General features: G+C 30.9%; 1 protein-coding gene and 1 long non-coding RNA gene across 4 annotated transcripts in view; one reads left to right on the top strand and one right to left on the bottom strand.

Moving 5' to 3' along the window:
* Positions 1-24490, bottom strand: part of LOC118184676 (octopamine receptor beta-2R-like) — a 259732-nt gene that overhangs the window by 3692 nt on the left and 231550 nt on the right. The window lies entirely within an intron of this gene.
* The window catches only part of LOC118184678 (uncharacterized), a 161430-nt gene continuing 157164 nt past the window's right edge, over positions 20225-24490 (top strand). Inside the window, exon 1 of the long non-coding RNA XR_015039133.1 lies at positions 20225-20456. This is a non-coding gene — a long non-coding RNA (uncharacterized LOC118184678). The remainder of the gene's footprint in view (positions 20457-24490) is intronic.

A 24490-nucleotide genomic window follows, 5' to 3' on the forward strand; every position in this document is an offset into this window, starting at 1 on the left:
GCTTCTATAGTGTTTTGCATTGCTCTCTTCTTAGCAGTATTTACACGTTTCATATCACTGCGAAGTTGAGATTTTATTGCATTTATACCTGGATGGATACCCATTTGCCTCATGACAGATAGCCTACCCTTTTTGCCCATGTTAAATAAAATTGCTGCTTCATATACAGCAATTTCTGCAATTCGTTTCCCACATCCAGAAGTTTTCGGACACATCTGCCATATGAGGGAATTAAAAGATTCATTCGGATTCTGAGTGAAGCTATCAAGGCATCGTTTCAAAAGATCTGGACTTGATAAAGGTTTAAAAACAGGTTTTATAACATCCATGACTGAAGATGGCAAAGTCACTTTATAATGAAATTTACCCACTGAGCCATTTGAAACTGCTTGTTGATATTTACACCATGAGTCTGCACCAGCAGGACAAAATGTATGTAACGGTTCAGAATCAGTTTATCTCGTATGAAAATAAACTGCCCAAATACCCTTACGCATTTCATCAACTGACAAAGCATTTGAGCGAATTGCATTTCCATAATACTGAGTCAGCCTATTTATCATGGTGTCTGTCAGTCGTCCTTTGCCTGATAAAGGTTTACCGTCCTCCAACTTTTTACATCTATAGTCTTGTTTTAGCTTTCTCAGTCGAGTTCCCATTCTTTTTTGTACGTGACCAACACATTCAAGTTTTGAAACAGTTTTATCATCATATGGTTTGCTGTCACGTATAGCAGGGAATGTTCTAGAATCACCATCACCAATATAATTAATATATTTGAGACCTCTTTCAGCTTCTGATCTGTGAAAAATTTTTATCATACCATCGACTTCCATTTTTCCTGAAGAACCGATATGATTTTTCTGACAATTTGGCAAATGTTTCATTTGCCACTCTTCGAAAGCTTTCCCATATTTTTTTGCTTTCCATAGATCACATCCTTTACAAGTGGACCAGAGAACTTCAACATCTAAAACCTTCCCTGTTTCAGCACCTATTACAGAACATACTCCAATATGTGAAGTATGTCCTCTCGTTTTCCATGTTCCATCACCACTTACGGTGACAGAATTTGATGCAGTTTTGCATACCTCTTCTTCTGCAGCAATTTTCATACTTTGAATGGCGACAGTTTTTGAAGCTGTATTTATATGTTTGCAGATTTTGTCATAAGCATTCTGTGTCACAGGTTTACCTAGATCCATTACACCACAAAATGTTTCCAGAGGTTCCACACCTTGACCAATGCATCGCATAGCATAAACAATTCGTCTGTTTAATTCAGGAACATTTTTGTGTTCACCAATCAACTTTGAATTATTGAATTCTGTTTTAAAACTACACTTTTCACATTTCACAGAAATTGTTGAAAATAATCCAAAGGGTTTTCTCTCAGAAATATTGACAGAATTACAGCACAATTTGCACAGTACATTCTCTTTCAAAAATGTAAACAATATGTCTTTATCCATAATTATATAGCCATGAAAACGATTCATAATGTCAGTATCACTTTCATTAAATAATGCATTGTTAAGCTTTTTCTCGGATGCACTTTTTACATGTTCAATTTGAGTATTATGGTCATCACCTGATGAAACCAAGCTTTTATCAGAAAGTTCAGATCTGATATTCGTGTAGCGGTTGCCGTGGAAGCGACGTTTTTTAGCTCGCTTCCCAGAAGTTTTTATTATTTGCCATCACAAATATAATATATAAATATACTTATTATTGCAGCAAAAAGACTAACGCATCAAAAATTCAATATACACCAAATAAATGCTGCAAACGTCAATACAACTTTGCAGAATCAAACAACGTAGTAATAGCTTACGGAAACACGATGTAAACATTCAGAATAAGTATTAAGTTGAGTAGAATCATTGCTACTGATTGCTGACGAAATAAAAATAAGACTTGTAGGCTAGAATGTAGCAACACTCAGTTATATAACGGCTATGACAGCTGTGAGCAAATGACGTGTCCCTTTAAATGTTTATTTACATACGTGATGAAGGTTTCTCGTGTCAGTGACCTTTACGTTTTTAATGATATCTCCTAAACTACACGGAATATTTTAACACGGTTTTTTTAAAGTGCGCAGAAATGTTCAAACTAAAACATATATGTTTTTCAAAAAATCGATATTTTTGAAGATTTAAAGGTCGTGAGACCCCTTAAGGGGATATCCTTCTATAGGTATTCAATAGTCAAATAAATTAAGCCACAATGGATTTCTTACAACATTTGTTTCAAATTTGGGTTGTCACAACTTAAAAAGTAAACTTCAAATGCATAGTGGTTCTTGTTTTTAATTTAAATAAAACTCCATTCATTATTTTATTTACAATTCAGCATTTTTTATTAACAGTTCGGCGTTTATCATTCTCTGGGTGCCAAAATTACTGATTGGGATTTTAGTCAACTAAAATGAAAAGCTGGAGAAAAATACACTCCACAGTCGATTGCGACGGCAATGAATCCTATTTTAATACTTCGCTAGTTAGGAGATAAACTATAATATGAATCTTAGTCCCGTTATCAATAGTCTGAGAAAAATTAAAATTATGGACAATTTAAGAGTTTCAATAAAGATTCAAGGTGTGAAATGAAAAAACAACTAGACTAGCAGAATAATCCAAATGCAGTCTACTATTAATCCTCTCAATACAGTAAAGTAAATAAATAATTAATTATTTAAAGGAGGGGTAAATTTAAGTGTTTCACCTGTCAATGATCATTTAAAAGGAGCAAAACTGTTTGATGTCCCTATAAGGAAAACTCATTTTGTAGCTGTAGAAAACGAGAGGCCCTCTTCGCTTTTGAAGCTCATGAAGTAGACCAGGAGAAAATGATATAGAGCACTTTCAAATGACGAAAGATAGGGTTTAATTTGCTTTCAGCTTAAAGTATACATGTTGTCCATAAAACATGGTAATGGTAATTTAATGATATAGAGTAGTTGGAGCCAAAAGTGTAAATAATTTGTTTTGTATAAAATTTACTACGAAAAAGTAATGCAAAATATGGTGGTAGAAAAAGAGAAAAAATTGCTAAAATCTTTTTTAAGGATAACGATAAAAGCATAACTTAGAATTTGCGAAAGATTATTTATGCAGTAGAACTGTGGTAGTTTTATAATGACCAATTCAATGTCCTTACTAAAATCATCCAGAACATTTATACGAAGAGTTTAGAAAAAGAATTATGTTAAAAGTAAGTCGGAATTGTTCAGATATCGATGTTAGACTCGAGGCTTTTGAGAGAGAATAGGAATCAATTTCTCAAAACAAATTTACTACGGTAATTGAATCCATATCCAAACTGTGCGATACTATTTTCAAAGGAAAAAAGATTTCCCGATCCGCAACTATGTTATAGAATTCTGTTTTAGAATATTTTTCCGCGTGTATCGTTATCATGTTGAAACACTTTTCGATCTAGCATGAAGCGCGTTTTTTCGGTCTGTGGGTTATAGAAAACCTTCAGGACACATTTATGTACAGTTACGTTTTTATATATTTGTAATATTTTATTTTACAGTGTAAAAAATTAAAAGAAATACCCTGTAGTTCTTACAACAAATGCATTCATTTTTATCAAATGAAGAAAATTCAAGAGCTAATATATATAGTTACAAGTACTTACAAATAGAATAAAAATATTTTGACATATGCTTAAAAAAATACGTAACGTTCTGAAGAATTATTTAAAGAAACATTGCAACTATCTCTTATATAAATTTTACATGTAAAAGTAGCAGTAAAGATCTAGAAGACTAAGTAAATAGTCTGATATCAAACCAAAACTAGCTAGGTATCAATTATGAGGCTCTAAAAAATAGGTAGAAAATCTTGCAAAATAAAATTATGAAAATAAATCCGAACTTGAGTGTATAATATTACGACATTTAAAATGCATTAAATGACATTAAAAACATAATAAACATCGTCATAAAATTTGCTCCTACTGGATATCTAAAGCAGTTTTGCAATAAGCTATATTTTATCTAAAAGTACTTTTCATTTGAAATCAAATTAAGGAAAATTTAATAGAGGAAACGAATGATTTCAAAATACAGACCTTTGCAATGTAGTGAATTTTTTCATTTTAAAGTAATGCAATATATCTAGAACTTTTTACACCGTTTTTGTGCATTTTGAATGCATTTTTAGGTATTGTAATGAAACCTACGTAAGAGACCGTAGAATAGTATAAATAAAATTTCCATTTATCAAGTGGTAGAATAATATTTTAAAAATGCTTCTCTCTCCCAAAATGCAAATACAATAATTTATAACATACAGTGCGAAACATTAGATGAAATAACTATGAATTTAAATCCAACATATCTTGTTCATAATCTTCCTAAATCATTTTCTAAAATCGAGCCAGTTGTTTCGCTTAGAAATATGCAACAAAGTCATCCCTCTCCTTAGGCAAATAACTGTAGTGTGCTTTGCCATAATCAATTAAACCAAACCATTTTCTAAAATTCATACGAAATACTACTTATACCACGAAAACACTCATGAACACTGCTAGCACTAGACAGATAATTTGTTGCTCATAATGAATTAATATTATTTAAAAAATATGACGCCCGTCTAGACAATGCATAACTTGAAGCCAGCAAAAGTGTGAGATATCTTATTTTTCGTGGGACTTCTTTCGCTTAATTTTCGTGGGACATATAGTAGTCCATATGAACTACTGCATATCCCACGAAAACACGCAAGAACACTACTAGCTTTCGACAAAGAATTAATTGCTCATAATGAACAAATATCATTTTTAAAACACTTTTATGACTTTCCTGCAGACAATGGACAACTTGAAGTCAGCAAAAGTATGAGGTATCTTATTTTTTGATTAGTGGCACGCATATTTCTATATTTATTATGCTTCCTGTTTGCTATTAAATTTGGTTTAGTACTAAAGAATAATTCTAGAATACTCGCTACTATGTTCTATAAATACATTTTACATTTCCTTTTTTTCAATACATTACTTACTATTTTATTTTATTTCATGCAATATAAATTTATTTTTACAGCAATACGTTCACAGACATACAGCGCGGAGTTTAGCAGACGCTATTTAGCTTTCCTGCTACCATCCCAAAGTGACTTTTATGCTAACTATGAAAAAGCAGGAAATAATGGTCCATATTTATATCGATCCAAAAGCTCTAGACAATGTAACCAACAATAGAAGTGCTTAGATTAGTATCCTCCTTCTTCTGTAATGAATCCATGTACGGGTAACGTTATTGACGTGTGTGGGTGTGGACTGTAGCATATGATCGTGACGTAAATGGTTCTTTGAAAGAGGAGCACAGAAAAGATTTATGCGATCTGTGGCTGTCTGCTTCATTATGAAACTGAATATTCATCCTACATTTTAGATTTTAATACGAAGTTTCCATATAATGCATTCACTACCTAAGGCAATTACAAATATATATTCTAAAATTACGTATGTGCAATCTTAACTTCTGGTCAAACCGATGGCAAAGCGTAAATATATCTTGCTTTACCTATTTAATACAAAAAACTCTGATAAGAAAAATTTAACTAAATATTATAATACTTTTCAGTAGTTTGTTTAAAGATAGACGATTATTCCGTTTAGTGTTTCGATTTAAGGCTGGTTAATGTGCTTTAACTCATTAGCTTATTTTGTGCAAGTTGAATTCAAGTAAGATTCAAATGCAAGTTGAATTCAAATGCATAAATTACAATTTATTTAAAATACGCCTTTTATAGAAATACACTATGCTTTGAACGTTGACCTCGTAATGCAATGATAAATCCAACGTAATTTCTCAAGCAAAATAAAATAGGGTTTGAATTTCTAGAATATGTTACTCAATACATATAATTTAGCATGTCAAACAGAAAATATTATGATAAATTAAAATATAAGTAGCTTCTAACCAGATAAATTTGTTTTGAGAAAGAATTGAACAGAAGTGTATATCTTATTTGCATAAGTCCCTGCCAATTAAACGAAATCTTCTTAAATGTTTAGTTTTAAAATTACCAGAGACCGCCAGTGGTCCAGTTGGAAAAGATCACTGAACATTGCTAATTACACCTGAGCTAGAATCCTAGCGAACAGGCTTCTAAGTGTGTGCTTGTGTCATTTTCGGTATATGTAACCTAAATGTGAGCCTGAGAAAATTTAAACTTAAATTTGAACTTACAGAGTCCTCAATGGGGAAATCGCTCACGTTAAGCAGCCTTTCTCTAGCTGTCCTGCATTAATAAACAATATATATATATATATATATATATATATATATATGCTTATTAAATTCATATCATGTGCTACGATTTAATAGCGAGTAAAATCTGAAATGCTGACAAAAACGTCAGACGTGCTGCTCTTGTGTACTTTGCCCTCATCCAATAACCTAACTTAATTTTTAATTAATGCGAGTTGCTTCTCACTATATATGTTTAATAGATTCAGTATATTATATTATAATACACTCGTTATATTATAACTCATTATTATAACGTTATATAATACTCGTTATATTATAATATACTCGTTATTATCATAATTATTAATTTTTAATTAATGCGAGTTGTTTCTCATTATATACATGTTTAATAGATTCAGTATATTATATTATAATATTATAATATATTCGTTACATCATATTGACTTTCCTGCCTTTCATTCCCTAAAAGAAATGAAAAATGCAACGCAACAAACAGCATAAATTGGCTGAATTTATATTGTGAATTTTAAACATAAAATATAATGCAGGAAGATGTTTAATGCAGCAACATGCAGCAAGAATAATAAGCATAACGCAGGAAGATGTTAATGCAGAAATATGTTTGAAACACACAAATGTATCGTAATAATATTCTGTCTCAATCCACTTTGAAATTTAATGTTTTATGTTCCATAAAATATTTCAGAGACAGTTGTTCGGAAATGGTATTTTAATTCAAAGAAAATATTTTTACTTTCACCAGGTCGTTATGTTAAGGCTGAAAATAGCAAGCAATAAAATTTTAAATCCTATTTCATTACTTTGTAAATTACTAAGACATACTACACTTTATTGTTATTTAACTTATTAAGAGAATGATAGTCTTATAGAGTCTAAAAATGGGCTGAAAATTTATTCCCAATTAATACTCTCTTTCCCTTTAAACCTGAAATTTAGGTCTAAAGCGTTCAACTAAGATTTTTATTCCTTTAAGACAAATTAATGAATGTTAATTAGCACAAAGCATTTTCATTTAAGTTTTCAACTACAGAAACTATTGTGGTAATTTTAAAAATTTCTTTTAAAGCAATAAACATTGCTATTATTTATCTAACGTTTGTTTAGGATTGGATTCGACTGAATTATTTAATTAAGGCGAAGCATAAAAGAGTTGCCATTTTACATCTATTTTATAACATTATATAATGAAAACAAATGATGTCATTTATTGGTCAACACTAAGCTATTTGGAATTCATTTGGATATTCATTATTAATATTTATTATCCATTTATTTGGATATTCATTTATTAATGTTAGATGAAATAAGTGTACTATCAAATTTTCATTAACTAAAATTGCGGATTAATAGTTCTCTGCCGAAAAAAGCGTCAAGTTTGTTTATAACAGAGCAACAGAAACACTATTATCGCAAAAAAGCAGCTTAAAAAAACTGTCAGTTGAAAATACAAAAGGGCGGTGATAGCAGATAATATCATAATACTGGAAATTATTTTATCCACAACAGTATATAATTTAATTTTGCGTAGTCCAGAACATACAGATAATATCAAATCACCCTTTAAAATGATCACTTTTTGAATTCCAGATTCGTAAAAATAAATCAAATGTAAGCTATTAATCTTTTGTTTAATATCAATTCTTACTGAAATATTACAAGAACATTATAAAGAAAAGTTTGTTATTTCTATATTGAAGAGCATTTTTTCTTGTCTTGAATGCTCATTTAACTTACGTGAATTTATTATAAAAAAGAAACGACTTCAAAATAGAGGTAAATTGCTAACGTTTTTTAAGTAATTCTGATGCATATTATTCCTCTTCCCAATGTTTTCAAGAATCCTTAAATTTACTGCAATTTTGTGTTAACCGTAAATATCGTCCTCGTTATTACCGCCATTAATCGGGAGATCAATAGAACCCATTTTAACGAGTTATTTATATAATTCTTACTCAGATTCATCAAGAGATGAATGTAGTTCATACTAACAAATTCTTTATAATGCTTACGCCGGTTAACGGGGAGGTGACTGCAGTCCAGTCTAACGAATTATTTATAATTCTTATGCAGAAACATAAATGAAGCAAAACTGCATAACTGTACGTAATAAAACCAGATGGGAAAAAAGTAGCAACTTTAGTGCGTCTCATTTTTCTTCTGTAGTTAAATTACACGCGCCAAATATCTTACGTGTTAATCTGATTAGTAAATCAGCAAAACATAGAAGAAGAGTACTGTTACTGTAACCAAATAAATTACCAAAACAAAGTTCCCAAGCATTGCATATTGCCTCTGATAAACACCAGAGCATTAACTAAAATATACATTTTATATGCAATTACGTTGCTTTTATTTGTCTACACCATTTTTATATACGTTCAACTCTTAAAGGAAAGACAATTTAAAACGAGAAACATTTTCAACAACTGAAAGTAATTAAGAGAAAGAACAGTATTCATGAGATAAGTATTTTTAGATGAAAGAGTTTTTATTTTACTTGTTTGTATATTCATTTATTTTTCGCCTGTGTTCTTTGATATGAAATTACAGATACCAGGAGGATTACAGAACAGGCTGATAATGTAAACATTCCTAGAACTATATCTTTTAAATTTATATAATTCGTATATTGCAGTATTCACTTTATATATTATTTTTGCACATTATTTTGCTCTGCGTTTTTCAGTCATTACATGAGTAAACTGTAAGAAGTTCTCTTATTCAAAATATTTGATGCCCTTATTTTCAAATTTTATCAGGATCTCTTTTTTTTTTCCCCCTTAGAACTTGGGAAACTTCACCAGAATATAATATTTTGCATTCTTATTCAAGTTTGCAGTCATGATATATCTAGAGGAAAAAAACTTTCTTTTTTCTTTGTGTCTTTCGCTTTGCATTGTTACTTTTTGCATCAGTACACGATTCATTTTTCACGTTAATGGCCACAAGTTACAAGTCAAAATTCATTCATTTTAAAATATATTTAATCACGTATCTAAGTTTATAATGTACTACATTATCGTCGTTAAGAACTGCTTTAATGATTGATTAGATCATGATTCTTTTTTATTTTCTGATTCCTTTTCTAATTCCTAACTGTAAGACTTTAAGCCCGAGCGAAAAATGGAAGTCTTTGAAAGCATATTTAATAAAGAAAACAATATTTTAAAACGTACCTAAAAAAAAACGACTGAACACAAAATGTGAAGTATAAACAGCTGCATTTAAAGAAGTTTTCCCGCTAAGAGAGGAAAAGAAATGATGTAATACATAACAGTTATTTAACAGCTGGATATTTTCCAAGCTTACCCACCACCTATAAAACGTTAACATATTGCGTTGAACATTTTTCAAAACTTTTTGAAATAGTGTTTTCCCTGAAGCAGGGACTGTCCATTTAAGGAATGCTTTAAAATTAAGTCTGAAATTTACTTACAAATTCAGAAAAAAAATTAGCTTTAATGCAGCAGAAACAGTTACGGTAGAATTTAAAATTAAGCAAATAGCAGCATTAGTTAGACGTAGATTTAGAATAAAATCCTGTCAACTGCCATGGGGATCAGACACAAATTTCTTCTTCGACACCAAAAATATTTCTGCACACAAAAAAATTTCGATACTTAGAAGGTATTTTACCAGCCTTCTTAGCATACCTTCGTAGTGTAGTGGTCTGCACTCTGGGTGCGTATTCCAGAGGTCCGTGGTTCGATTCCCGGCGAGGGCGTTGCTAATTTTTCATCTTGCCTGCTTCCAAAAAATACCTAATGTATCTACATGCTGTAAACGAGGAATCTGTGTCTGATCCTCCTCAAACTGATTTAATTAATAGAGCTTTATTTTAACTAAATTCTACGTCTAACTAAATTTACATTTTTGCTTAATTTAATATTTTACATTGGAATGTTAATTTTCGAATTTGAGTTACAGCAGACTTCAGATTTTATATTAAGCACACAAAGTATTCTTCATTCTTACATTTTTCATACGGTATTTTTTTTACTTAAATATTTGCAAAAAATCATTTCGATATCTCATTAATCAACGAACTATTTGTGCCTCAAATCTTCCCATCGAACGTAGATTTTGTATACGTGGAATCAAGCAATTTGATCTGTTGTGTAAAATGAACCATTATTCTGCAAGACATCGTTTTTACATTAAAATGTAGATACGTTTTTAGACATGTTTCTAAAATAGGTGCGAAAAAATACATTATCTTATTTATCTAGCAAAATTATTGTTGAATTTATCTGTAATTGTGTAACATACACAGTAGTATAGTATAAATTCAGTGCATAATGTATAGTAAGTTTACGTGATTTATTCCAAGTATAATATAACAGAAGTAGAACAGAGTTCTCATTACAAAATAATCCACGCAGCCATCCAACCCAAAAGAAGCTAACTCTCAATGTTTTCCTACTAAACATTAAATCTATTTTAATTAAGATGAAATTGAAATCCCCATATGTGAAGTTATTAATAAATTATAATTAAATAAAATTATAAGCTGCAGTAATCCTTGCGTAATACTCCTTTAAAATGTTACATTAAAGCATCTCTCGGATTTCACTTTTAGGTGAAAACAAAAGAAGATGCTTGTTAGAAATGATAAAATATTTGCCATGGGAATTCTTGCTTACTACATTAAGCTTGACAAGATACATTTTCGAAGAATACATCACGAAGACATTAAACAAAGGATAACATTGCTTATTGTGTTATCTTTATTAAATAATACTTTCAGATATTTAAAATGTATGGTTAAATATATATGGAAAATCTCTTTTGAAATTAAATTACAGCATTTTCAAATTTAAATCTACAATTTTACAAACTAGACATTCCCAAATTCGTTTGAGAGAATGTCATTAAAGCGTAACACAGCTATTCATTTCTCAGCTATATAATACTATTTTCGAAATCTGAGTATTTTCAAATTCCTAGCAGTATTTAGTTTCGGAATCTCATAAAGATTTTTAGTTTTTAAACATCTTTTGAAAAATTATGTCTGCACAAATTACAGAACGCATACATAGTTTACTATTCTAATTTATTTGACTTGATATGAAATTACTAATTTATATTACAATGTCGTATACACTTTCATGTATTTCAGAATAGCAGAAAATAAAGAAAATGATTTTAAAACCTGATGGCAATTTCGTTTCTAAATATGAATTTTGTGTTTAATGCATAGAGTCTAATATTTTTAGGTAAGTGCTTCTTGATCAGAAGCATAATAGCAACAACTTGTTTCTAACATCTTCTAGTGACGAAATTCTCATTAAGTGATATTATGTTAGAGCATCTTAGGTATTCTACTTTCCGATTGAAAACTTATACAATTTTCCTTTTATTAAATGAATACTTATTATGGAAATAAAGTATTTTATTTACGTTATTTGTTAGTAATTTGTAGCGGTTCCTTAGGGAAAGAGAAGTTTCCAATCTTATTTTGCATTCCGATGATATGCAATGATTCAAATACGTGTTATGATAGCGACTAATGCATTATAGTATTAAGTTGACTATTAGTTATCTTACTCTTAGTTAACTTATCTAGTAAACCTGTTGCTGCAGAAGCGCATGTGAAAGGAATTCGTTCATAAAAAGTATGATATATTCTGAAGCAAGCGTTTTCAAAGTAAGTGTCATGTAAAAATTACTAGTGTCATGTAAAAATTATTAGGGTGACAAATACATTTTAAAAACCAATATTTTGTAAATATCTGGATAACTAAATTTTTCGTACGTAATCCACTTTTCCATGCATCTTAATTCTTGTATATTGAAAAGCTCAAACCAATTCATTATTCTTTTATTAGTTTTCGTTTGCGCTTAAATATTTCATTTTAGTACGTATTTTTTCAGTTTTAATAAGTACTAATTAATCTTATTACTATAATTTTCCAGTTTTGCTCAAAACAAATTCTACTTGATTTGAACGCAAAAACCGAGTAAAGAAGTCACAGAAAACTATTATAAATGGGGTTAGGAGAGTAAAAATCTGGAAAGCTCTAAACTAAATAATCATACACTTCTAAGGCAGTCTACATTTGTGAATGCAAAAAATAGATGATTGCTCTAGTGGAGAACCAGATGATATTTAATATTATTCAAATACAGAAATGAGTGTAAAAGGTTATAACAGACAAAAAAAACACATGAAACATAATGTACAGCTTGGTAACTGAACACGTTTCGTTTGCAAATTTTACACTCGTGTTTTACATATGGGTAACACTAAAAGAAATTTTTATTTAAATCTTTTCCATCCAGCAACAAGACACAAGAAATTAAACAGCATAATTATATCACTCAGCTATTGAAATTTAATTTTTTACTGTAATGTAGGATTGGATTACTTAAATTATGCCAAAGCACACAAGAGCTGTCTGGCTGAGGAAAGGAATGTTTTCGCGAGGAATCTTCTTAAAGAAAACTAGCTCGTATATTTAAATTAATTCATTAAAATTGCCTGTAGTGTCATATTTATTACTCATTTCTAGTTTGGCAATAAGGCGATAAAACTATCATCGAAAATGAATAAAGATCAAAATGACTATTTGATAGCTTATTTACGGAATTAATTTGTTAGCTTTAGTCTGAGCTTTATGTTATACGTCAAGGTAATTATTCGCAAAAAATATTAGAGTTGTAGAATTTCCTATAGAATACAGTGAAAGCAACTAAAAATCAATAAAAATAAAGCAGAAGCATAAAACAGATTACTATAGATTTTAAAAGAGACCTTTTTCATATATTTAGAATTATCAAAGAAAATAAAAATTTAGTTGACTTGAAAATTAAATTTAAAGAGCTGGGACAGATTTTGTTATTTTCCGTAAAAGATACTAAAAACGGAAAATTTTCCCTCCTTACTACTAAGTTTTATAAATTGTTATAAATATTATATTAAGTTAGCGACGTTTGAAATCGCTAGAATGAATGTAAGTACATTTTAAGGCATAAAATCCAATTTTATTACTTCTTTAATGTTTAAAAAATTTGAACATCTTCTAAGATAAAGTACTTTAATACCAGTAAGAAATTAAATACTGCTTTCGAATCAATACACAGCCCTAATCTTCAGCTATTGGTTGGACTCAATAACAAGATCAACGCGCTGAAGTAGTTTATTAAAAGTCTTTCTTTTTACCTTCCTTCATTCTCGTTTTAGAAGAAAGTCGTTCAGCAAAAAAGTTAGGAATTACTCATAGAATGCTGAGTTCCAAACTTATATTCTATTTTAACAGAGCAAATTTAGAAAAGATCAAAATGGCAGCATTATTATCGCTGTTAGCGCTTTCCTCAGTTCTAAAGTATAAACGAAAGCATATATATGTATATAAGTTAATTTATGTATATAAGTTAATTTGGCTAGTGAAAATAAATATTTTCATCATAAGCGACATTTAGAATATCTTTTACATAACAAACAGATTTTGAACACTCTCTCAGGACGTGTAGACCATAAGCAAAAAGTCTGCAGTTTCGTTCAGAACAGCAATAAACAGATACAGAAACTGTAAAGTTCTTATGCACTGACTTATATTTATATTCTGATCTCGAAGACGATTCCCTTGTAGTTTATAAGGTATTTTCTCCTTCCTTCTAACATGCCTTCGTGGTGTAACGGCAGCACACTCGGCGCGTATTCGAGAGGCCCAGATTCGAGTCCCGGTGAGGGTACTGCACACTTTTCAAGTCTCCTGCTTCAAAACTAACCTAAAAACTCTACAATGGCGCCCGAAATAAAAAGTGGTGAACGATAATTCGTCAGCAAAAGAACTTGAAGACTGGATTTTCTCTTTCCCAGTCGTCCTTTAAAAGGGGGAGTAAATGAGGTATTTTCTCCCTCCTCCCAGCATGCCTTCGTGGTGTAATGGTAGCACATCCGGCGCGTATCTGAGAGGCCCATATTCGAGTCTCGGCTAGAGCATTTCACTTTTTTCATGTTTCTGCTTCAAAATAACCAAGCGACTCTACAAGCGTTTCACATTTGTTACAACTACTTTTGTTTTAATAAATGATTTACATTATAAATTGTTCTTCACTTAATACAGAGCGTTGAATAATATGTATATCGCTTTTCCGTCTTAATTTTGTACTTATACAATTATTGTTTTTCTGCTAAGAAATAAATTTCAGTTAGTATCATCGAAACAAACTTGCTTTGAAAAATATCATCAGAATTGCAACTCTTCTAATCTTCTTCAAGCCTTTCAACATTTTTGCCAATTTTTTTAAAACATTCACTTTAAACACAGAATTTAATAATACCACACGTAAGCAGTCACTTACCGTTTATGGTTTAACAACTCAAGTGAAACTTCATTGCAATATGAATTTAGAATTGTTTTCTGGAAACCCCAGCGCCGAGCAGTGAAGTTGCTAGTTCTGCCTGTTCTATTTCAGATGAACAAGCTGGCTACATGAGTATTTCGTGAAGGACACAAATGCATCAAGCAAGATATCACTTGCGTGCTCTGCCGTAATCAAATACTGAATTCAAAATTCTTTAGATATATCAAAAAGGTTCTAATAATCACTAAAGATACAAAAACTATTCGAAATCTGGACACTATCATGCAAACTGCATAAACCCTGCAACTTTTATCTTTCTCTTTTATGCACTGATTGTGCTGTATGGATAATAATTAATGTTCCCGGAAATACATTTTATTACAAGACAGCTGATTTATTAATGTGCGTGCAAGGCATATTGATGATTGAAAGCAGTGGGAAAGGCACAAAAAAAATCAGTAACATTGATGATATTTTTAGCAAGCTGTGGGAAAAGAGATGCAGAATCAACTAAAATCAAAAATGATGATGTACATTTTTCTTTATTGTTGACCAAATAATGATTGTATTTTCAGAGTTCTTTTTGCATTAATCGATTCTTTGAGCCGCTTAGTAAACGCTTCGCGTTAGAGTGCTTCACTTAGCCTTTGCAGACTTACTATGGATTGGTACTTAGCTATGGATTTGTACATTTAATGGCTCTTTTCAGTAAATGTTCCTCTGAATCGATCCGCAGATTCATGCATAAATATGAGACTGAGATGTTAAACGCTGTTTATGGTATAAGTATCCTGTTGATAATCCAGGGCATGCAAATTCCTATTCAGTAGGGTATTTACATTTTGTATTATGTAAAGTTTAAATATTTATGGTAGGAAGTTTCTTATGGAAACGTTTCCTCGCTATTGATGGCAAAATGTACAATAGGCTTCAGACTGCATCATCCTCGTTGTTTTGAAGCATGAATACCCGCCTTTTCTAAATACATTCTACCTTTATCATGCTCATATAGCAGATGAATATTTGCAATCTCTGAATGCCCTGAAACCCAAAAACAAAATTTATTGATCAATAAACTCGAATACTTGTAGAGTCATTAGATATTTTTCGGAACAGGAAACATGAACAATTAGTGATGTCCTATCTAGGATTCGAACTACAGACCTCCCGACTGCCAGCTAAACGTACTTCCAGTTACGCCATTGTGGTACGCGGGAAGAAGGAAATGAATTACGCAGTAGTCTTTGCTATATAATGAATTTTGTTTCTTTCATTTACTCAACCCCAGAAATTTCACTCTAAATTAAAAGTAGCAGTAAAAAGTGAGGATATGAGCGGTTATATGTTATTTATTTCAAGTGCTGGATGTCATGTATACATTTTTATGCATTATTTAAGCTCCTGTTCTCTTGTGCAAATAACTCGCAGCTTTCAAAAATAATCTGAGATTTAAAATATTTTAAGACTTATCCGACAGTTTAAGATATTAATTTATGTTCCTAATATGAAATGGCACAACCATGGTACTAAAAATATTCGTAGTTAAATGTAATATGTGTTTATAAAAGTATACTAAGACAGGTCGTTCACACATATCACTCATTAGCTTCAACACAAGCTTACGCGTATGGTCTCGATTTATAGCAGTCGCATAGTTTGTATATCACTCACTTAAAATGGTTTAGAAACAGTTTGTTTAAATTTAAGCAAATCTTTTGCTACTTTTACATAAAATCAATACCACAAAAAAAAATGTTGACTGAGCTGACCTTCATCTTATCTATCAGACTTACGAAGTATGTAACTGATTTTTACATTTTACTGTCTACATCACCCTGGTGCATTTCAACAAAATACTAATCAAAGTATAGTTTCAAAGTCGTTTCTTTTTAGGGTCTCTATAAAATTTACCATACACTGAGAAGAAAACGGAAATCATCATGTCTTGTTCTATAGTACTATTCCAACTGCCAAAAGTAATTTCCATCTTATAACTCACTTTTTACAAAATTTTTACAATGCTAAAAATCCGAAGTTGTTGTTTTAACCAATCTGATTTGTCTGACAATGGTCAGCACATCTGGTTCATCTTGACAAGGAATCAAATGCGTCTATCGTTGGCAATAGCCTTGAGCTTCATGTTGGTAACATGCCTGACGTAGCTCAGTTTCGCCCCCTAATTTTGAGAAACACCCCCCGGGGGATAGGTCCGAAGGTCTCCCACTCCTCTTCCCCTTCCAAACAACCTCTCGACAGGACTTACGGCTCCATGCCGGAGAGACACCACACATTTAAAAATATCCATGCCTTCTCCGGGATTCGAGCCCGGACCGTTCGATACGGAAGTCAGCATCGTTAACCACTATTCCGGTTGGGTAGGCTGTTCTGAAGTCAAATACGTTAAACATGTTTACAAGTAAAACTCTAAACAAGTGCCAAAGAACTGTTACATGCATGAAAATTGAATACTTTGAGGTTCTCGGAGCATGATGCGTTGAAGGTTTTTATTCGAGTCAATAAGAAAACACATTTAAAGAAATAAGATATTCGATGTGATTCTCAAAATATTCTGTCTTTGCTAAACAGATTTTTAGCTGAGACTCTTTACTGTAGTCAGATAAAGTGTCACAAACTTGTCCAATTTGATATTACTTCCAGAAAGTTTATGTTCTTCAAATAAAATTTATAATATTATTCGAAATGCATTTTGCTAGCATTCGAAAAGTATCAATGAAATTAAAATCTGATTCAACTTTGTCAAGAGGAGATAGATCAGACTTCAATTGAAGCCCATTTCCTGGGAAAACCATTGTGTTTCTGTACAGTCAAAATCAGCTGATCAACCCTTTTCATTTATTTTATTATTACTGTTTACCTGAAAATTTTGAATGCCTCTCTTACACAGCCTTTTATATTCAATAGTACGAAAAAAATAATGAAATTACTACAAAAAATAAAAATTTTAAATGAAATACTTTCGTGTTTCCAAAGTATAGTGCTAAAATATACAATTTACTAATAAAAAAATTCAAATTTAAGCGAAATAATTTACAAAATCTAGAATTTTTCAAACTCAAGTCTCATATTAATAAAAATCACTATTAACCAATAACTAATATTTTATTAGAGCAAGATTTAAAATGTTATTTGTCTGACGTAAGGAGTACCATAAAAGAAAGATTATCAAAATGGAAAGGCAGAGACGCCTACGGTTGCCTGTTTGGGGCTATTGGTGATACTGAATGGCAGTTGCAAGTCTTACATGTCCCAAAAGGTAAATTCATAGTTAAGATTTTTCATAATAAAAATTGGAAGGCATTTAATACAAGCAAAAAAAAAAACATAAAATAAAGGAAGGATAAATATTAGCAAAAAGTAAATTTTTCATCAGATTTTAATTTCATTGATACTTTTCGAATGCTACCAAAATGCATTTTGAACATAGTTAAGCCCTCAATTAATAAAACTAAATCAAGAATAAATACTGTAATTACTTAATTATATAATTACACTATAAACTCCTTTAAATACATCATTCTTTATCCTTCAATTTAGGTGATCGTACAGAAACAAAAATTATTGCTTTAAAAGAATTCATAGAGTGTCAGCGTTTTTTAACTATGAACGAACTTATGAACTATAAATCTTAGCTATGAATTTACCTTTCGGAAGGTTTAAGACCTGGAACGGCCATTCAGTACCGCCAATAGCGCCAAAGAGTAACTTTAGGCGTCTCTACATCACCCATTTTAAGTTTATTCTTTTATGGCAATTCTTACGACAGATATGTTACTTTATTCATTCTTGTTTAAATAAAATATTAGTTCTCGATTAGTAATTATTTTAATAATATAAGACGTGAGTTTAAAATCTCGAAATTTTGTAAATTATTTCGTTTAAACTATAAATTTTGTATTAGTAAATTGCATATTTTAGTAATATTGCATATTTTAGTTATTTATCTTAACTTCGGAGTGCCGAATGTATTTCATATAAAATTTGCATTTTTTACAGCAATTTTGCCATTTATTTTTATTTTTTGGATTACTGAATATGAAAGGAAAACCGTCTGTGTAGAAGAGGCATTCAAAAGTTTTAAACGGGCGATAGCAATAGAATAATTTAAAGTGGTCCATTAGCTAATTTTGAATGAATGGAAACACATTTGTTTCCCCGGAAAGTTTCAGTCGGGTTCTGATCTACCTCCTCTTCGCAAAAGTTGTATCAGATTTGAATTGTATTCCTTTTCCGTTTTTTAAGTATTTCTATTTTTTTCAAAACTTATTCTAATTTAAACTTACATTTTTCATTTAAAAAAACAAATTTTTAATTACATATTTCAAAATAGTACTAATTTTAAATTTATTTATTTTCTTTAAAGACTTTGAATGCTTTGGTTTAAAGTTATTTAATATTTTTTCTGTAATTTATATATATATATATACATATATACATATATATGTAATATTAGCACACTTTTGGAAGCACTGATGTAGGAACACTACGACATAGATGCGTAGAAATACTAATGGCGTAGATACTTGATGCTTAGAGCGTCCATCCATTTTAAAGAAAAAATAGTCGAGCCGAATTATATTCCATATTTATTTAAATTCACAATGGTGGCCAAAATTCACTTGGCACTCTACTCGTGCCTACTAAAGAACATTTACAATTTTGATACTCTGGCTATAAAAGCGTGATTGCAGCAGCGTCTGAACAGCATGGAAGAGTAAGTTAGAAGAGAGAGTGTCGCAATAGTAATGCAAAGGAAGAAGGAAGAGAGGCAAAGTTTCAGTTTTAAGTTTTGGTTTACAATTTGGTGATTGGTCACGAGGAATTTGCATTAAGCGTTACGTAAGATCGCATGATTAATTTGAATGACGCAGTTTAGACTTTCAGCACTATTTTTAGGACAGAGAGAGATGAAGTCCCAAACGAAATAAAAATATAAAAGGGTATAGTGAATTAAATTTAGAAGTTTGCTTTTATATTTTGTATCTTACATATATCTATGCAATAGATATATGTAATGAAAGCACAAATTTTTGAAGCACTATGCGCAGAAATGCTAATTGCATAGATACTTGAAACTTAGAGCGTCCATCATGTTGAAGAATAAGCAATCGAGACGGATTAAATTCCTTTTATTTTTAAATTCCCATTTTGTGGCCACAATTCATTTGGCACTCCACTCGTGCCTATTAAAGAGCATTTTACAATTTTGACATTATTCCCATAGAAGCGAAAGTAGCAGCACACACATAATTGCGGAAAGACGTCTAGCCAAAAGGAAAGCACAAGCAAAAATGACGTATCAGTTCATAGATAAAAAGGAAGGTAGTCAAAAGTTTCAGTTTTTTAGTTTTGGTTTACAATTCGATGATTGATCAAGAGGCATAGAATATGTAAAAGATTAAATTAGCAGCGTAAATTAATTTCCCTTCTCTATTCTAAAAATAGCAACCTCTATTTGCACTGCGTCATTTCGAGAAAAATCTATACGTAATTTGGTGATGTAAATTGAACTAAAACAGGCAATAATAATTTTAGAGCAATATTAACTATCCAATCAAAATGCTTTGAGAACCAAAACTAACTCAGTCTGACCCGAGATTTCATCCTGAACATTACGCACTTGCTTTCTATGCTTTGGCTTGGCCGCGCTGAAGTCTGTCTGCTCTTTCTTTCTTATAGCAAATTTATCTAAAATGTAAAATCGCTCGGAATAGGCACAATTAATATGCCGACTTGTGTGTAACCGTAACATGTTACTGAAAATAAAACTGAAGATTTAATCTGCATTTGCCTCCAATTTCCTAGTCATTATGGATCAGCACTTCTACGCCATCCAAATTCCTGCTCATGAAAATACTACAATTGGCCTCTTCAGGTACTTCTGACTTTGGTTTTATTACATATATAGAGAGAGAGAGAATTATTGTATAGAATTATTGTATAGAATATATTGTATAGAAGAATTTGATAGTGTGCAAATTAGCGGCTGCCCCACATGAAGTACAAAATCAAATTGTATCGGAAAACCATAGAAAATGTCACGAAACAAATTACAAAAGCAGAACTAGAAAGAAAAACTGGAAAAAAGCTAAGAAAATCCAAAAAGTTATTACTATTTTAAATTCGGCAATATTTATTAAACTAACACATCGTGATCTACTTATATCCTACTGAAGAGTCCGGAAAGCAATATCAGTTTGTCAAATGTTAGGCACGAGTGAAATAAGAACAGAACTGAACTAATTGGATAAAATTGCAAAGTGCAACAAAGAACACGTGTACAGAGAGCACGTGTACATAAGTTATTTGCTATGCTTCAGAAACTTTAATTTATTTGGAATTTTTATAAGTATTTTACAGTAAAATACTAAAAGCAATTTAAGTCAAATTATGTGAGTGACATCTAATTCTCTCATTTGATGTTACTTTAATCTTGTTGCTTAAGTTGAAAAGGAAATAGGTTTATTGCTTTTCTTACATTTCTTCATTTTTTTTTAATTCATTTTCATGTCATTCTAATTGCAGTTTGGGCCCACCAGCGGCCGAGCGGTAACGTCGCTGAACACCTGGTAGTTCGGTCCGAGGTTCGAATCCCGCGAACGGGCTGGCTGCGTGGGTGTTTTCGTGGTTTTCCCCATGTGTAAGGTGTATACGAGCCAGTTTCCCTTAGAAAGCCCTCCACGAAGGCATCCCTCATCTTAGGCAGATAGCCCTCGAGGCTTTGCTATATTCACACACACACACACACACACTAATTGCAGTTTCTCTGCATAATTTCATTCTTTCGTAATGAGAAAAATGACTAAATTAAATATTGTCATATTTTTTCACACTTATTCTGTCATATTTTATTTTTATTTCAATACAAATTTCTATCAGTTTCATTTGTATAGTTTTCCTTGTCCAATTTCTATTTATTACCCGGTCATTTTTATTAATATCTTACTTCGGCAGCTTTATATGCGTTAAAAAGGAGATTAATTAAAGTGTTAATTTAAAACTCACTTCGATTAGTATGGTACAAGAGATTGACTTTTGATTCCTCCTAAAATGAATAATTTTAGAGATTCTTGTAATACTGAGTACAAAGATTTTTACTTTAAACATAATCTTTCATAAAAAGCTAATTTTTCAACGCAAGATATGTTTCACAGAGAGTTTTCATGAAAAATTATTTTCTCAACTAATGGACGAAGCAATTAAAATAATTTATTTTCGTGAGGATAATATTTAATTAGTATAATAGATAATTTCGTGAAGATAACTTCATATTTGCATTGAGAAATAATTTAAAGAATGCTAAAATATACTTAACGTTAATTTTCTTCGGTATACAATCTTTCAAGATTTCTAGTTTTATGAAGTTTTGCATTTAATTTGAAAAGTGAAAACTTCATATTCTTTCTCTAATTTATCTTCCAAGATAAATTATCTTTCGCTCTGTATTTTGAGTTATAGATGAGAGTTCTAAGCTTATTTTTCTATTTGTATAGAATACTAAGCTTAAATTTCTCGATAAATACGATTGACATTTTTTTTCAAATAATTTGTTTCTCCTTTCTTCTTATTTTTATGTTTTCTAAATAAAAGTGACTTCTTAAGAATTTGCTTTAACATTTAGACTTAAGCAATAAATCGTAATTTTCGTCGATTTCTAAAGGATTATCTTTACTTTCCGCTTGAAAACTCTTATTTCTTAAATTAACTTTGCTTTGTAGGAGAAAATATTTTCCTACCTGTGTTATTGATTCAGGTAATTTGTATTATCGAAAACATATTTTAAACATCTGCATAACACTTATTTTTCTTGTACGAGCAAGGTTATTTTTCAGCGCTAAATATTTCACGCAATTTATCATACAAAATTAAAGAGTTTCATATTCAATTAAGAAACTGACACCAACTTAATTTCTTCTAAGTAAAATTGCGTGTTCAGTCTAGTAAAAGATCGGGGTTTAAATTTTCTCAGAATTTATTTTTCGTATGATATATCCTTCAGAGAGATAACTTTTTCTTTTCAAAGCACTTTCTTAAATGCATTCAGAGTTTTATTTTTCGGTTGAACAGCTTTTTTAATTCTCCACCGTGCTTTGGATTTTAGAAATGGAGGATTTCTCGAACTAGAGATTTTCTTTTCGGGTAAATAATTTCGCTTTTAAAGCGAATTATTTAAAATTTTCTTTTGGAGTGGATTCTTATAAGTATTATTTCTTTTGCCTGAAGGTGAACTTGAAACCCAAATTTGAAGGAGAAATAAAATGTGAATGCATAGTAATGCAATGTATGTCATTCGTTAATGAATACGTTTATTAATTTTGACATCATATACTATTTTTTTTAATTTCTAGTACCTAAACTATTTAATGAAAGAATTGTTTGAATACGTACGTTTACATTGTAGACTCTCATCCTCTTAGGTAGCATCCCTTAAGACAAGACACTTGTGAAGACGTAAGCGAATTACCTCTATGTCTAGATAAATAGCAGAACGTAAGAAGGGTGTAAAAATCTCTTTTATTCGGAACTCATATAGCTGAACAGAAGGTAAATAAATGAACGGAATCAAATAAATTCCTGTGCCTACAAAACCAGCCATCATTTATGGCGTAATTCAAAAAATTATTTTATTAAATTTTAAAGTAAATCTAACTCGTACAATAGCCAAAAGCTACACAGAAATAATTAGCGCAAGTTGCCTCAAGCCTATACCTATGTAACAAGAACTATTGCCAAGAACAACGCAATGCCGAAGATAAACTGCTATCGTAGACATCTAAGTAGTAACGTGGCCTTCAGCATGCGGAACACGCTCTATCTAAACAGTATAAAACCTCCCTTTAAATAGGATCTCCTTCTGCCTAATTTAAATATGCGTGAGCTAAACTTAGCATTCTGGCAGGAAAACGGAGAGGGAAAAATGACAGTAAAGATGCGTAATAAAATAACTGGTTTACAGAAAATAAATAAATATTTTACAACATATATACGTTACTCTTATCATGACAAGAATTTACTTTATTATGTGCAGATGAAGCTGCTATTTAATTAACAGAAAATTTAGAGGTTAAAAGAACTCACGCAATAAATAAAAATTTCATAAAGATAAGAAGTAACATAAGCAAGGGTTCCTTACATTAGAAAGCGAAAAAAATAACTATGTTGTTTGAAAGTGCTATCGCATTAAAAATAATAGTTCTTCTTACAGAAATTTATTACCTTTGATTCATTTAATGTATTACTGTCGCAGACAAGCACTTTCCTTTTGTCACATTACAAAAGAATTGAGTAAATTGATTTTACGAAGGATTCTTTGATTTATAAAGTTTAGGCGAAGTACTAAGGGTAAACGATAGTATTATTTCATTTTTTCATTCTTCAGAGCTTACCATCAAAAAATCCACGATGTAAAAAGATTTCAAATGAAGATCACTCATAATTTTAAAAGAAACGGTCGTATAAACATATTTGTAATACGAATGCGTAAATGCATTGTAAAGTTTACACGTAAATTAGGCGCCAATTATTTCTGTGTAGCTTTTGGCTAATGTACGAGTTAGATTTAGTTTAAATTTCAATCCCTTATTTTTTGAGTTACGCCATAAATGACGGCTGTTTTTGTAGGCACGAGAAGTTATTTGGTTCAGTTCAGTTATTTGCCTTCCGTTCAGCTACACGAGTTCCGAATAAGAGAGCTTTTTACACCCTTCTTACGTTCTGTTATTTATCAAGACATAGAGGTAATTCGCTTACGTCTTCAAAAGCGTCTTGTCTTAAGGGATGCTACCTAAGAGAATGAGACTCTACAATATAAACGTACGTATTCAAACAATTCTTTCATTAAGTAGTTTCGGTACTAGAAATTTAAAAAAGTAGTATATGATGTCAAAATTAATAAACGTCTTCATTAAC

This window comes from Stegodyphus dumicola, chromosome X2, assembly GCF_044657685.1.
Source record: "Stegodyphus dumicola isolate Sdum_Otavi_A_Nest chromosome X2, ASM4465768v1".
NCBI classification, from domain to species: domain Eukaryota; kingdom Metazoa; phylum Arthropoda; class Arachnida; order Araneae; family Eresidae; genus Stegodyphus; species Stegodyphus dumicola.